We start from the raw sequence: 12,283 nt of genomic DNA on the forward strand, positions 1-12,283 counted from the left end.
AATCAGATCCACATAGAAGCATAAATTCACTATTATGAGAATGACTCAATTTTTGTAAAATTTGCGATCAAAGAAAGGAAAGGATATAAGAGCTAGATAAAGGTAAGTTTTATTTTATCTTGTGAATATATTTCTAAGGGTACTGGAACTCTGCCTGTCACGTATGTGAATCTCTTTCCCCTCCATATTCCTACCTTTCTGTTTTGGGGCCATAGTCTTCTTTGACCTTGACAGAGAAAAAATAAACAGATTCTGAATTTCCACTGAAAGTGGCCTCAAGCTGTCTTATCTGATGAAGATATTGTCTGGAAGTGCTACAGGAATAGTTTTAAGTATATTTTGCAAATCCAGATCATAAATAGGGAAACCTTTCTGTACTTTATGTTATGCTTTATTTTCTAGGCTCAAATTTTTAAGGTTTTGATTATAGGATTACATGTATGTACCCTTACTTACACTGGAGTTGCATTATTAGGATTTGCATTATATGTTTTTTCAATGTACTTTAACCAACTAATTATAACAGGAGCTTAATCAGTTTTAGATGTTTTCAACACCAAAGAACTTTAATAAAGGGGCAAGAAATAGTAACAACATTCTACCAAAGTGTTGAGAAAACAAATATATAGCCATAGTCTCTATCTCCCTAACAATTTCTATCTTAGACATACGTAAGTGAACAAAGCTTTTCTTTTTATTGTAGATTTTGATCAATACCCATATCATCAAATTGTATAGGCTAGGCCACACAAAAAGCATTTAAAAAGGATATTTAAATTACCATTATTAGAATAGGTCTACAGAATAATGAGGTTATGCATCAGTTGGGTTGTAGTTTATAGTTTTGAGCCTCAGAGAAGGGAGCAATATTGATAAACAGCATGTCCATTAAGAATTTCCCTTCCCTTCTCTTCTCTTCTTTTCCTTGGTACTGAGGATCAAGTCCAAGTCTTCGTGTATGTTAGGAAGGAACTCTACTACTCAACTGTATTCCCAGTTAGAATTCCAGTCATCAAAGATATAAACAACAGGAAAAGATGCCAGGGTAGAGCAAGAAGGCACGGCCAAGCAGTTCCTCAGCACCAGACTTTCAAGGAGGGAAAGTGGTTCTTGAGCCAGGTGAGTAGTGAAGGAACCTCCCTGAAACATAATACTGAAATGTAAAATAATAAATAAATTCATAGTTAACAGAACATCAGTAACCTGAGCATCAGCAACAGTATCCTAGAGGTGCCAGCTCCACGGCCAGCAGAGGGGAGCAGGAAGTACAGACGTGTGGCTAGTGGATAAAGAAATTTCAAAAATAAAGAAAAATTCACATAGGAAAACCTGTGGTCTAGCAAGGAAGGCTGATTTTAATGGACACAGAGCTGGTAGGGTATACGTCTCACTGAAAATATATTAAAAGCAGTCCCCTCAGATGAAAGCATTCTGTGAAGGCGGTGCGCCTCCCGTGAGTGAGCCCTGGAAAACCCTCCATGCAGCCCTCTGCCAGTGTGGAACATACTGGGGGGTGAGGAAAACATTCCCAGGAGTCGAAAGCTGTCTCTTTGCAGCTCTGAACTGTGAACCCACCGGAAGTGGGAAGGGGGATTGGGAACTCTTAAAGTTGCCAGTAGCCAGTGAAAAAATTCCCAGACTGAACCAGAGAGACTAAAACAAGTACAACACACATTTTACCATTCAGCCTCTGGATCCCAAAGGGAAAATATTCCATAGTAGCTGGCACTCTATAAGAGCTTTTGCAAAGTTGCTCACCCTGGTTATGCAAATACGTCTGCATGCACTTCAGGACAGATACTGTTTTAGTCAGCTTTATTTGCTGCTGTGACTAAAAGGACCCAACCAGAACAATGGTAGAGGAGGGAAGCAGCTCACAAGAGATCAGGAAGCAGAGAGACACAGAGAGAGAGAGAGAGAGAGAGATAGAGAGAGAGAGAGAGAGAGAGAGAGAGAGAGAGAGAGAGACACACTCCAGTTGCTGGATACAAATATATATCCCAGAGCCAAACCCCAATTCGCACCTCCACCAGCCACACCCTACCACTTCAATTATGATTCATGCCTATCAGGGGATTAATTCACTGATTGGTTTAAGACTTTCACAACCTAATCATTTTTCCTCTGAACCTTCTTGCATTGTCTCACAAGTGAGCTTTTGGGGGGCACTACCTATCCAAACCATAACAGATACCCAGATTACACAATTCATCAACACTCCCCAGTCTTTTCCACTCAATACTTGAAGATTGGAAGCTGAGAGCTACTACATATGCTGGAAGCTAGGTGAGGAATACAAGGACAGTGGTCAAAAATACAGAGCCAAAAATAAAGACTAAAAATACTCCCTCATAGCAAAACCAGAAAGGTATTGAACATAGATGCAAAACCATTAATAAAACGTGAGCTAACCACATTCCAAAACACGTCAAGAAGACAATACACCATAATCAAGTGGGTTTCATTCCAGGGATGCAAAGTTGGTTCCATATATGCAAACCAATAAATGTAATAAACCAGTTAAACAGAATTAAAGACAAGAAATCTCATGATTATCACAACAGATGCAGAAAAGACACTCAATAAAATCCAGCGCCCATTAATGTTAAAAATGTTGGAGAAGCTAGGGATGGAAGGAACTTACTTCAACATCATAATTACTATTTATGACAACACAATGTCAATACCATACTGAATGGAGAAAATCTAGAAACATTTCCTCTAAAATTAGGAACAAGAAAAGGCTGTTTGCTCTTACCACTCCCATTCAATATAGTCTTAAAATATTAGCCAGAGCAATCAGGGAAGAGGAGGAAATCAAAGGGATACAAATAGGAAAATAAGAAGTCAAACTGTATGTGTTTGCTGATGACATGATTCTGTATCTAGAAGACCCCAAAAACCCCACCAGGAGACGTCTAGAGCTTATAAATGGGTTCAGCAAAGTAGCAAGATTCAAGATCAACAACCAAAAATCAATAACTTTCCTATACTCCAATAGTGATTTAGCTGAGGAAGAAATCAGGAAAACCATCTCATTCACAATAACCTAACCACCTCATTCACAATAACCTAAAATCAAATGAACAACAGCAACAACAACGACAAAAAACAAAAACAAAACAAAACAAAAAACCCACAAACACTACCATCACAACAACAAAAAAAAAACTAGGGAATTAATTGAAGTGAGGAGAAAAAAGAGCACTACGATTAAAATATAGAACATTAAAAAAGGAAACTGAAGATCTTAGAAGATGGAAAGCACTCCACTCTGTTCCATGTTATTGGATAGGCTGAAATAACACTATCCAAATGGCCATATTACTGAAAGCAAAATGCAGATTCAATGCAATCCCCATCAAAATACCAATAACATTCTTAATAGAATTAGAAAAAAATTTCTTAAATTCATTGGAAGAATAAGAGATCCAGAATATCCAAAGCCAAAGCTGAGCAAGAAAATCAAAGCAGAAGGCTTCTCAATACCTGATCTGAAATTATACTACAGAGCTAGAGTCATAAAAACAGCACAGTATTAGCATCAAAACAGACATGGAAGCCAATGGAACAGAATAGAAGACAAAGAGACAAATCCACATCCCTGTAGCCATATGATATTTGGTGAAGGTGCCAAAAATATATTTTGGAGAAAAGACAGCATTTTTAACAAGTGTTGCTGGGAAAACTGGATAGCAATATATAGAAAAATGAAACACAAAAGTCAAATCTAAATTTATCAAAGACTTAGGAATTAGACCAGAAATGTTGTAATTGTTAGAAGAAAACAGAGTCAGTCAACACTCCATTATATGGAGTGTTGGAGTGCTTCACCAACTTCTCTAAAAAGACCCCCAAATTGCAAGAAATAAAACCAAGAAACAGTAAGTGGATGCTAGTAAATCAAAAAACTTCTGCGAGGTAAAGAAAATGAGTGTGAACAAGTGAGTCTACAGAATGAGAGAAAATCTTTGTCATCCAGTCCTCTGACAGGGGATTAGTATTCAGAATACATAAAGAACCAAAAAAGAATTAACACCAAGAAATAAACAAATAACCCAATCAATATATAAGTAAAAGAACTAAAGAGAAAGTTGTCAAAAGTAGAAACACAAAAGATAAATATATGGAAAACATATTCAAAATTTCTAGCAATCTGGGAAATGAAAATCAAAACTACACTGAGATTTCATCTTAGAATGGCAATTATCAAAAATACAAGTGACAATAAATGTTGGTGAGGATGTCGGGTAAAGGGTACAGTTGTATATTTTTGGTGGGACACATACTAGTACAAGTACTCCAGAAAGCAACAGGAAGATTTCTTATAAAACTAGGGAAGAAACCATCATATGACCCAGCTATCTCACTCCTTTGTGTTTCCCAAAGAACTAAAATCAGCATACTACAGCAATACAGCTACTTCAATGTAAATGAAGCACAATTCACAATAGTTAATTATTAATTCAGCCCAGGTTCCCATCAATAAAGGAATGTATCATCGCCCACTGCTGGTGGGGACAATGACAATGCGTACGCTTCTTTTTCACTGGAATAAAAAGACCAAAGACCAAAGACCAAAGACAAAAGACAAAAGACAAAAAAGACCAAAGACCAACGAACAACGAACAACGAACTTTATTAGAGGAAGTGTCTGGGTTATATAGTAAGCATAAGCCAATCAGAGTCAATCTGAGATATTAGCCTATCAAGGGTCAGTCACTAGGCAGTTAGCAAGCATAAGCCAATCAGAGTCAGTCTGAGATATTAGCCTATCAAGGGTCAGTCACTAGGCAGTTAGCAAGCATAAGCCAATCAGAGTCAGTCTGAGATATTGGCCTATCAAGGATCAGTCACTAGGCAGTTACAAAGATCGCCTCACACACAGCAGCCAATCACAGTTACTTCCTGAAACTTGTTTAAGAGTGCAGACATGTCTGGCAAGCTGCCAGGTGCCATCTTAGAAATCAGACCAGGGTGTGGCTCCGGGTCCTCAGAGCCCGCCCCTACAGGAATGGATAAAAAATTGTGGTATATATACACAATGGAGTTCTTCTCAGTCATAAAAATATGAAATTATGACACTTGTTAGTAAATTGATGGAGATGGAGAACATCATATTGAGATAAGCCCAATTCAGAAAGTCAAAGGTCAAATGTTTTCTCTCATATGTGGAAGCTAGAATAAAATAAAGGATAGGAGGATAGAAGGACTGGATATGGTGAAGATATAGGGAAAATCAATAGTGTAGAAGAAGGAGATTGTTATGGTTTAGATATGAGCTGTCCTCCAAAAGCTCATGTGTGAGACGATGCAAATAATTTGGTTATGAGAGTTTTAACCTGATCAGTGCATTAATCTCCTGATAGGGATTAGTTGGGTGCTATCTATAGGCAAATGGGGTTTGGCTGCAGGAGGTGAGTTCCTAGGGTCGTGCCTTTTGGGGTGTGTATTTGTCCTTGTTGAGTGGAGTTTACTCTCTCTGCTTCTTGGTGCTATGCCCTGAGCTGCTTTCCTCTGCATTATCCTCCTACCATGATGTTCTGCCTCACCTCAGGCTCAGAGAAATGGAGCCAACTGTCTAAGGACTGAGACCTCTGAAATTGAGTGCAAATTAAACTGTTCCTCCCCTAAAATTGTTTTTATCAGGTATTTTGGTCACAGCAGCAAAAAAGCTGACTAAAACAGCAATTGAAGGGATGAGAAAGGGAGGCAATGAACAGTGAATTCTTAAAAAAAAAATCATTTTATGTGCATTATAAATACACCATAAGGAATTTCACCTTTTTGTAAATTGGAAAAAAACTGATCAAATATAAATAAATAGATGAGTGAAAGGAAGTCTGGTAAAGTGGAAAGGAGAATGGGGGAGTGGAGGAAGATGGGGGGGGAAAGGGGAAGGAAAGATGAGGATCATGAACTGAAATCAAATTTCATGCATGTATGATTTTATCAGGATGAACTCAACTACTATGTAGAACTACAAAGTTCTAATAGAAAAAGATAAAAATAAGAATAATTTTTGATCCAGATTTGGGCAAAAATACTTTTACACTGTTAGTAGGAATGCAATTTAGTCACGCTACTTTGGAAATCAGTATGTGTATTCCTCAAAAGACTAGAAAGGGAGTCATCATATGACTCCTGCTCCTTGATACCAAATACTGTTTGAAAAGAACTGAAATCAGCATGCTACAGTTATACATGCAGAAAGCATATTTATAGCAGCATAATTCGAAAGAGACAATTTATTAAATGAGCCTAGATGTCCCTCAATAGAGGAATAAATAAAGACAACATGGTATATATCCACAACAGAGTTTCATTCAGACATAAAGAAGAATATAATTATGTCTTTTGCTGGTAAATTGAAGGAACTGGAGAACATCATGCTTAGTGAAATAAGCCAGACTCAGATAGTCAAGGGTTTAATGTTTTCTTTCATAAGTGGAAGATAGGGAAGAAGCAAAAAAAGAAATTTAAAAGGGACCTCATGAAAATAGAAGAAAGAGCAACAGAGTAGATTAAGAAGATCAAGGAGGGAGAAGGGAGAATACAGGGAGGCGAAGGGCAAATGAAATTGATCAAACTATGCTATGTCCATGTATGAATACATACCACAATGAATCCCACTTTTATATATAGTTATAACCACTAATAAAAAGCAATAATAGAAGGGAGAATAGAAGAATAGAGGAAAGAGATGGTAGGGGAAGGGAGGGAAAGGAGAAGTACTGGGAAAAGAGACTGATCAAATTATGTTATATACCTGTATGGATATGCCACAATGAATCCCAATACTAAGTATAATTATAATGAACCAATAAGAACCATAAAAACGAACTTCACTCTGCCATCTAGAAACAAATTCATTTTCAGTCTACAAATTGACATATTGTTACTTGACTTTATTTGATTAATCTGTGCATGAAAGTTGTCCAGGAATAAAGGTACCAACCCAAAAAATATTAGAAAAAAAAGACAAAAGAAAACAAAATATAATGAAAGCAATATACAGTAACCTATGAGAATAATTTTTGTTGGTTGAAAATGATCGATACAACGATTTGAATTAATAAAGATTTATCTAAACGTGACCAAGTTATAATTCACTATACATATAAATACACTTTTAAAAAAAGTCTTGTGATTTTAAAAATATTTTTTATGAAATTTCTAGAAAATTCAACAGTGTGTGGTAGAAAAAAATAGCATCTCATCACTTTTCAAATTCCTTAGACATCATTTGGTCTAATTACTCTTAGAATTTAATTTAAATACGTCTATATTTGTAAAGATAATTAAGATAGTTGCTTGCTTTGGTTAGCTGTTTTCTTGTACTTGATTTTCTATTCTCAAGTTTTTTTCATCAGTATCATGTCATTCCCACTCATCAGGGAATTTTCATTTTATTCGCATGGGCTAAATTATTCTGGCTTACCTGGGAACTCATCTCCTCCCAGTCTCCCCTCACTCTACTCCAGTATTCTTGTTCTTCCTCCACCGTGCTGAGCACACCCCTCGTAGGTCTTTGTACCATCCTCTCTTCCCATATGACCTTTCCCCTTAGCACTTGTATGACTTGTTTCTTCTCTTGATTTAAGAGTCTGTTATAATACCACCTCATAGTAAACATCATTTCTGATCAGCAGTATATAGCCCTCTTTCTTCCAACTCTGCTTGGTTTTCTTGACACTACAGTCATCCTTCCATATGCATAGGGTACACATATGCAGATTCAACCCACTGGGGATACAAAATATTTGAATAAGCATGTACCTAGCATGTCCAGATTTTTCTACCTGATAATTATGCCCTGAACAATACAATATACAAACTATTCAAATAGCATTTATATTATATTAGGTATTAACATTTTCTAGAGATAATTCAGAAGTGTATAGGAATATGAATGTAGATCATATGCACATATCACAGCATTTTATATAAGGGACATGAGCATTCAAAGATTTTGGTATCCACCAGGGTGAGGGCATCATTGAACAAAACCCCAGTGAATAATAAGGGATAGTTGTAATTGCCATGTTCATTTATTTACTTATTGTCCATTTCTCCCTCTTCTTACATGTGTGTGCATTCAGTCACACACACACACACACACAACAAAACTCTGGGACAGCAGCATCTTTCTTTTGTTAACTTTGGAATTAATAGAGTTTAGGAGTGTCTGGTGCCTAGTAGATTAACAAATAGTTGTTAAATAAATTATTAAATTTCTTGACTGCAAGTATTCCATTTCATAGATATACCTATGAGAAGTTTAATTTTCTCATCACCAACATGTTTTGTTATATATGACAATAGGATCTATTTTAATATATTTACACAAACATGAAATATATTATATTCTAATTAGGAACCAGTCTTGTGACTGTACACAATGTTGAGAATCACTGTGGTATATTCATACATGTACATAGGAAAGTTATGTCAGATTCATTCCACTTTCTTTCCTATTCCTATCCACCCATCCTGCTCCCTTCCCTTCATTCTCCTTTGTCTAATCCACTGAACTTCTATTCTTCCACTACCCACTTGTTGTGGGTTAGCATCGACATATCAGAGAGAGAATTCAACCTTTTTATTTTTGGGGATTATCTTATTTCACTTAGCACGAGGGTCACCAGATCTATTCATTTAAGAGCAAAAAAAAAATAAAGTCATTATTTGTGGCAGTGTAATATTCCATTGTGAATATATACCACAATTTCTTTACCCATTTATCTATTGATAGGCACCTAGGTTGGTTTCATAGCTTCGCTATTGTGAATTGTGCTGCTATAAACATTGATGTAACTGTGGCACTGTAGTATGCTGATTTGAACTCCTTCAGATATATATACAGAAGATTGGTATAACTTGGCAAAATGGTGGTTCCATTCCTAGTTTTTTGAGGAATCTCCACACTACTTTACAGATGGTTATACTAATCTGCAATCCTATCAACAATGTATGAGTGTACCCTTTTTCCTGGCCAACACTTATTGTTACTTGTATTCTTGATAATTGCCATTATGATTGGAGTGAGGTGAAAGCTTGCTCAGTAGAAGTTTTTTTGTTTTTGTTTTTGTTTTTTTGGTACCAGGGATAGATCCTAGGGGTGCTTTACGACTCACATCTCACATCCCCAGTCCTTTTTTTATTTTTTATTTTGAGGCACTCACTAAGTTTCTTAGGGTATCACTAAGTTGCTAAGGCAGGTTTGAACTTGGGATCCTCCTGCCTCAGCCTCCCGAGCTGCTGGGATTACAGGTGTGTGCCACTGTGCCCAATCTCAGTGTGGTTTTAATTTGCATTTCTCTAAGTGTTAGGGATGTTGAACTTTTTAAAAATATATTTGTTGACCATTTGTAAATACAAATGGACAACTTTTGAAAAGTGTCCACTTAATTCCGTTGCCCACTTATTGATTGGCTTATTTGTGTATGTGTAAGTTTGTGTGTATGTGTGTATATGTGTGTTTTGTGTGTACATGTTAAGCTTTTTGAGTTCTTTGTATATCCTGGAAATTAATGCTCTATCTGAGGTGCAGGTGGCAAAGGTTTTCTCACATTCTGTAGGCTCTCTCTTCACACTTCATTGTTTCCTTTCTTGTGAAGAAGCTGTTTAGTTTCATGCCATCCCATTGTTTTTTGTTTGTTTGTTTTGCTTCTTGTGTTTTAAGAGTTTTGTTGAAGAAGTCAGTTCCTAAACCAATATGTTGAATTGTTAGGCCTACATTTTCTTCCAGTATGTGCAGGTTTTCTGGTCTAATATCTACGTTCTTGATTCAGTTTGAGTTGAGTTTTGTGCAAGAGATAGGTATTAAATTTCATTCTATCACATAGATTTCCAGTTTTCCCAGCACCATTTGTGGAAGAGACTTTCTTTCATCCAATGCATGTTTTTGGTGCATTTGTCTAGTATTAGTATTTATGTAGGTTTGTCTCTGTGTCTTCTATTCTATTCCATTGGTCTTCACGTGTGTTTTGGTGCCAGTACAATCCTGTTTTTGTTACTATAACTCTGTGATATAATCTGAGGGCTGATATTGTTATGCCTCCAGCTTCACTTTTCTCACTAAGGATTTCTATGGGTAGTCTGGGCCTATTATTTTTTCAAATGAGTTTCATGACTTTTTTCTATTTCTATGAAGAACATAAGTGTAATTTTAATAGGAATTGTATTAAATCTGTGTAGTGCTTTTGGTACTATGGCCATTTTGACAATATTAATATTGCCTATCCAAGAACATGGAAGATCTTCCCATATTCTAAAGACTGAGAACCCATCCGGTCCTGGCTTTTGTTTGTTGGTAGTCTCTTGATGGCATGTTCAATTAGATGACTTGAAAATTGATCTGTTAAATTATCTGTATTCTCCTTATTCAATTTCGGTAGGTCATATTTTTCTAAAAATTTGTCAATGTTGTCAAGATATTCTAATTTATTGGAGTATAAATTTTTGAAATGGTTTCTGATTATTCTCTCTATTTCAGTAGAGTCTGTGGTGATATTTCCTTTTTCATCAGTTGTTTTTCCTGCTTTCTTTTGGTTAGCTTGGCTAAGGTTTACCAATTTTACTTATTTTTTTCAAAGAGTCAACTTTTCTTTCATTGATCTTTTGATTTTTTTCCCCAATTTAAGTGACTTTGGCTCTGATTTTAATTATTTTTTGTCTTCTACTGACTTGAGGGTTGATTTATTTTTCTTTTTCTGTGACCTTTAGATGTAATGTTAGATTATTTATTTTGTGACTTTCTATTTTTTTTAATGAATGTACTCAATGCTACAAATGTTCCTCTTAGAATCACCTTCATAGTGTCCCTGAGATTTTCATATGTCATATCACCATTCTCATTTACCTCTAGGTATTTTTTAAATTTCATTCCTGATTTCTTTTGTGATCCATTCTTCATTAAATGCCTATTATTTTGTCTCTAGGTGTTAGAGTAACTTATCTTTTTATGTTATTGCTGATTTCTAATTTCATTTCATTATGATCTACTGAAATGCAAGGTATTCGCTCTCTCTTTTTTATTATTTGTTAAGAGTTGACTTGTGGCCCAAGATATGGTGTGTTTTATAAAATGATCCATGTGTTGCTGAGAAGAAAGTGTATTCAGTCATTGAAGGATGAATTATTCTATGTATTTTATGTTAAGTCTAAATTATTAATTGTAACTTTTAGTTCTATAGTTTCTTTTATTAGTGTTTTGGTTTTTTTTTTTTTTGTTTGTTTTTGTTTTTTTTGTTTTGATGATCTCTCCTGAGATGAGAGAGACATGTTAATGTCACCCAGTATTACTGCATTTTGGTCTATTTGATTCTTAGCATTCAGAAGGCTTTGTTTGATGTACTTGCATGCTCCTTTGTTAGGAGCATAAATATTTGATTGTTATTTCTTGTTGTTGTATAATTCCATTTAGAAATATGCAATGACTTTCTTTGTCTATTCTAATTAACTTTGGCTTGAAGTCTACTTTATCTGATGTGAGGATAGAAATCCCTGCTTGTTTACTAGATTCAAGTGAAAGATATTTTTTTCCCATCCTTTCACCTTTTCTTATCTTTGAGGTGAGTCTCTTGCCTATGAGGTGAGTTTCTTGTATATAGCATATTGTTGGCTCTTGTTTTTTAATCCAATCTGCCAGACTGGGTCTTTTGTTTTATGAATTTAGGCCATCTACATTGTCATCATTGAGATATGATTTTTATCCCCTGTCATTCTGACTTATTTCTAGTTTTCAATCTGTATTATCTTTTGATTGAGTACTGTAGTCTAGTTCTTCCATCTTCTATGTTGTTGTTTTTTTTTTTCATTTCTTTTTCATGAAATATTTTATTGAGTATGTTTTGTAGTGCAGGCTTTCTAATTGTGGATTATTTTCACTTTTGTTTTTCATAGGAGATTTTTATTTCATCATCAAATCTGAAGCTTGGTATGCTGGGTATAGTATTTCTTTGTTGGCATCCATTTTTTTGGTATATATTATTCTAAGACCTCCTAGCTTTTAGGGTCTGGGTTTAAAAAGCAGTTGAAATCCTGATTGGTTTACCTTTAAATGTGACTTGTCATTTTTTTTTCTGTAGCAGCCTTAAAAATTCTATTATTCTGTACATTGGGCATTTTCATAATAATGTATCTTGGTGTGGTTTTGTTGTAACTTTGTATATCTGGAGACCTGTATGTATCCTGCATTTTATTTTCCACTTAATTCTTAAGCTTTGGGAAACTTTATGATATAATTTTATTTAAAAAAGAGTGTGCCTTACTTTATTTT

Source organism: Sciurus carolinensis, chromosome 7 (assembly GCF_902686445.1).
Source record: "Sciurus carolinensis chromosome 7, mSciCar1.2, whole genome shotgun sequence".
NCBI lineage: Eukaryota > Metazoa > Chordata > Mammalia > Rodentia > Sciuridae > Sciurus > Sciurus carolinensis.